Raw genomic sequence first — 5,261 nt, forward strand, 5'->3', positions numbered from 1 at the left:
GACCTTACTCTACATGTAGATTGGGCTAACCAAACAGGAAGCAATACGGTGGAGGAGGATTTCCTCGAGCGTATTTGGGATGGTTTTCTCGACCAATATATCGAGGGACCATCTGGAGGGATGGCCATCCTAGACTGGGTGGTGTGTAATGAGAAAGGACAAATTAGCAATCTTGTTGTGCAAGGCCCCTTGGGAAGTGTGACCATAATAAGGTAGAATTCTTTATTAAGGTGGCGAGTGACACAGTTAATTCAGAGACATGGGTCCTGAACTTAAGGAAATGAAACTTCGATGGTATGAGATGTGAATTGGCTAGAATAGACTGGCGAATGATACTTAAATGGTTGACGGTGAATAGGCCATGGCAAACATTTAAAGATCACATAGACGAACTTCAACAATTGTATTTCCCTGTCTGGAGTAAAAATAAAACGGGGAAGGTGGCTAAACCGTAGATAACAAGCGAAATTAATGATAGTGTTAAATGCAAGGAAGAGGCATATAAATTGGCGAGAAAAAGCCACAACCTGAGGACTGTGAGACATTTAGAATTCAGCAGAGAAGGACAAAGTGTTTAATTAGGAGGGGGAAAATAGATTATGAGAGGAAGCTTGTTGGAAACATAAAAAAGTTCTATAGATATGTGAAGACAAAAAGATTAGAGAAGACAAACGTAGGTCCCTTGCAGTCAGATTCAGGTGAATTTATAATGGGGAACAAAGAAATGGTAGACCAGTTGAACAATTACTTTGGTTCTGTCTTCACGAAGGAAGACACGCATAACCTTCCAGAAATGCTAGGGCACCGAGGATCTAGCGAGAAGGAGGAGCTGAAGGAAATCCTTATTCGTCAGGTAATTGTGTGAGGGAAATTGATGGGATTGAAGACCGATAAATCCCCGGGGCCTGATAGTCTGCATTGGAAAGTACTTAAGGAAGTGGCCCTCGAAATAGCGGATTGATTGGTGATCATTTGCCAACAGTCCATCGACTCTAGATCAGTTCGTATGGGCTGGAGAGTAGCTAATGTAACACCACACTTTAAAAAAGGAGGGAGATAGAAAACGGATAATTATAGACCGGTTAGCCTGACATCAGTAGTGGGGAAAATGTAAAAATCAATTATTAAATATGAAATAGCAGCGCATTTGGAAAGCAATGACAGGATCGGTCCAAGCTGCATGAATTTATAAAAGGGAAATCAAGCTTGACAAATCTTCTCGAATTTATTGAGGATGTAACTACTTTAGTGGACAAGGGGAACCGGAGATTGTGGTGTATTTACTTTCAAAAGGCTTTCAACAAGGTCCCACACACGTATTGGTGTGGAAAATTAAAGCACATGGTATTGGGGGTAATGTACTGACGTGGATAGAGAACTCGTTGGCAGACAGGAAGCAGAGAGTCGGGATAAACGGGTCCTTTTCAGAAAAGCAGGCAGTGACTAGTGGGGTGCCACAGGGCTCAGTGCTGGGACCCCAGCTATTTACAATATACATTAATGATGTAGATGAAGGAATTGAGTGTAATATCTTCTTGTTTGCAGATGAGACTAACAGGGCAGCGGTGTGAGCTGTGAGGAGGACGCTAAGAGGCTGCAGGGTGAATTGGACAGCTTAGGTGAGTGGGCAAATGCATGGCAGATGCAGTATAATGTGGATAAATGTGAGGTTATCCACTTTGGTGGCAAAAACACGAAGGCAGAATATTATCCGTATGGCGGCAGATTAGGAAAAGGGGAGGTGCAATGGGAGCTGCGTGTCGTGGTACATCAGTCATTGAAAGGTGGCATGCAGTTACAGCAGGCGGTGAAGAAGGCAAACGGTATGTTGGCCTTTATAGCTAGGGGTTTTGGGTATAGGAGTACGGAGGTCTTAATGCAGTTGTACAGGGCCTTTGTGAGACCTCACCTGGAATATTGTGTTCAGTTTTGGTCTCGTAATCTGAGGAAGGACTTTCTTGCTATTGAGGGAGTGCAGCAAAGGTTCACCAGACTAATTCCCGGGATGACAGGACTGACATATGAGGAGAGACTGGATCGACTGGGCTTGTAGTCACTGGAGTTTAGAAGCATGAGAGGGGATCTCATAGAAACATAAAACATTCTGACGGGACTTGACAGGTTAGATGCAGCAAGAACGTTCCCGATGTTGGGGAAGTCCAGAATTAGGGGACACAGTCTAAGATAAGGGGCAGGCCATTTAGGACCGAGATGAGGAGAAACTTCTTCACTCAGAGAGTTGTTAACCTGTTGTATTCCCTATCGCTGACAGTTGCTGATGCCAGTTCATTGGCTATATTCAAAAGGAATTAAATATGGCCATTAAGGCTAAAGGCATTAAGAGGTTATGGAGAGAAAGCAGGAAAGGGGTACTGAGCTTTAATGATCAGCATGAACTTATTGAATGGTGGTGCAGACTCGAAAGCCCGAATAGCCTATGACTGCACCAATTTTCTTTGTTTCTCTGTTTGTCCCTGTCTCTCAATCTGTCTCTTACTTTCTCACGGTGTCAAAGTTCTGCTCGAATGGGATTCTCTCAGTCTCCCTCTCTATTTCGCTCTCTCTTTCCCATCATCCCTCTCTGTCTGACTGTCTCTCTCTTTCCCATCGTCTCTCTCTATCTGTCTATATTTCTGCCTGCCTGTCTTTCTTTGCCCTGTCTCTAACCTGCTGAGTACTTCCATCATTTTCTCTTTTAGTCTCTTTCTCTCTTTCTCGATCTGTCTCTCTCCTTGTCACTGTCTTTATCATTGACTTTCTCTCACTCTTTCCCTCTCTCTCTTAACAGATCACACACACATATCTCTGTATATGTATGTGTTTGATTATTTTTCTCACTCAATGTGCCTCTCCTTCTCAGTCTCACACTTTCTGTCTCTCGTTGTCTCTATCTCGCTGTCTGTCTCTCCCTGTTTGTCGGTTTGTCTTTGTCTCTCAATGCGTCTGTCGACTTCTCATGGTGTCCAGTTCTGTTCACAGCTCGATTCCTGCTCTCACAGAGCTGGTACCCGTCAGTTTCTCGTTAGTATAGTGGTGAGTATCCCCGCCTGTCATGCGGGAGACCGGGGTTCAATTCCCCGACGGGGAGGCAGTTGTTTCAAAATGTAGAATTTTACTTCTGTTTCTTGGTAGAGAAAGATATTAAAAAGTTCCAGAGCAATATAGAACTGTAAAAATACAGGTGGAGGAGATTGCCTCTTCCAGATATTGAGCGAACGGAGACTTTTTCAGGATTCTTTGGCTGCCTGCTGCACAGAGATGGATGACTGAGCTTTTTCTGAGTAACGTTTAAAAAGGCAGCCACACAGTAGTTGTGGCCGAGTGGTTAAGGCGATGGTCTAGAAATCCATTCGGTTTTTCCCGAGCAGGTTCGAATCTTGCTGACTCCGATTCTCAGCATATTGTATTCCATTTCACAATTTAACCAGGTCTCTGCCAAACTGATCCTGAGATAGATGGAATAACGTCCCACACCTTTCAACACTGACATTTTTTCTCATTTTTATTAATCTGCAATATTCACGATACATCCCTTTAAAAAATCGAAAAAATCAGTCAAAGTTGCGACAGTGATTCAGCCTGTCTATCCCTCGAGATGACGAAGGCATCTGTGCATTCCCGTTGGTGCGTGTAAATATTTGGTTATGTGTGTGTGTGTCTCTGTGTCTGTCGATCTCTATATATGTCTCTGTGTATGAGCAACTGTCTGTGGAAATCATCACCATGAATTTGATATGTCCTGGAACTTATAAAAAAGACTTGGGGAAAATAATATGGTTGTGAACTTTTTTATCGGCTTTGATTCAGTGGCAGCATTCTCGACTGAATCAGGAGTTTGTGTGTTCAAGTCGCACTCCTGAGAATTGAGCATATCATCTTGGCTAACACTCAAGTGCAGCACTTGGGGAATTTTACAATGTTGAAGCTATTGACTTTCGGATGAAATGTTAAATTGAAGCTCCGTCTGCACCCTCGGGTGGATATGAAAGGTCCCAGAGCATTACTCGAAAAAGAATAGGAGAGTTGCTAAAATTCTGCTAAAATTGCTAAAAATATTCGTAATTACTCACTGAAAGCCAAAGTGCATGTGTTTGTCTGTGGGGTTAGGGTTGAAGCCCAGATTCTCACAGAGACCGAATCCAGAGTCTGGAGGGATCAGTTTAGCCGTGTGGTTAAGGCGTTGGCCTCAAAATTCAATGGGGTTTTTCCCGCGTTGGTTCGTACCCCAATTATGGTATAGAAACATAGAAAATAGGTGTAGGGGTAGGCCATTTGGCCTTTCTAGGCTGCACTGCCATTCAATGAGTTCATAGCTGATCATGCAACTTCAGTACCCCATTCCACTTTCTCGCCATACACCTTGATCCCCCAAGTAGAAAGGACTTCATCTAACTCCTTTTTGTATATATTTAGTGAATTGGCCTCAACAACTTTCTGTGGTAGAGAATTCCACAGGTTCACCACTCTCTGGGTGAAGAAGATTCTCCTCGTCTCGTTCCTAAATGGCTTACCCCTTATACTTAGACTGTGACCCAGAGTCTTACCGCAGGGAAAGGGTCCACAGCCAGATAGGGAATGGAAGACCAGCAGGAAGAGTCGTGCAAGGAAGGTAGTGCAGGGGTCCCCTGCGGTCATCCCCCTGCAAAACAGTTGCACCGTTTTGAGCACTGTTGAGGGGAATGACTCATCAGGGGAGGGCAGCAGCAGCCATGTTCATGGCACCGTGGCTGGCTCTGCTGCACAGGAGGGCAAGAAAAAGTGTGGGACAGCAATAGTGATAGGGGATTCAATGGTGAGTGGAATAGATAGGCGTTTCTGCGGCCGCGAGCGAGACTCCAGGATGGTATGTTGCCTCCCTGGTTCAAGGGTCAAGGAAGTCTTGGAGCGGGTGCAGGACATTCTGAAATGGGAGGGAGAACAGCCAGTTGTCGTGGTGCACATTGGTACCAACGACATAACAAAAAAAAAGGGATGAGGTCCTACGAAACGAATTTAAGGAGCTAGGAGCTAAATTAAAAAGTAGGACCTCAAAAGTAGTAATCTCGGGATTGCTACCAGTGGCTCGTGATAGTCAGAGTAGGAATCGCAGGATAGCGCAGATAAATACGTGGCTTGAGCAGTGGTGCAGCAGGGAGGGATTCAAATTCCTGGGGCATTGGGTCCGGTTCTGAGGGAGGTGGGACCAGTACAAACCGGACGGTCTGCACCTGGGCAGGGCCGGAACCAATGTCCCAGGGGGAGTGTTTGCTAGTGCTGTTGGG

The 5,261-nt window shown here is 44.8% G+C and overlaps 1 non-coding gene across 1 annotated transcript; it reads left to right on the forward strand.

The window, feature by feature from the left end:
- The first annotated feature begins 3,016 nt into the window (after positions 1 to 3,016).
- On the forward strand, positions 3,017 to 3,088 carry trnad-guc (transfer RNA aspartic acid (anticodon GUC)). Its single transcript has one exon. It is a non-coding gene; the product is annotated as a tRNA-Asp (tRNA).
- Positions 3,089 to 5,261: the final 2,173 nt, after the last annotated feature.

The sequence above is a fragment of the Pristiophorus japonicus genome, chromosome 23 (genome assembly GCF_044704955.1).
Source record: "Pristiophorus japonicus isolate sPriJap1 chromosome 23, sPriJap1.hap1, whole genome shotgun sequence".
NCBI classification, from domain to species: domain Eukaryota; kingdom Metazoa; phylum Chordata; class Chondrichthyes; family Pristiophoridae; genus Pristiophorus; species Pristiophorus japonicus.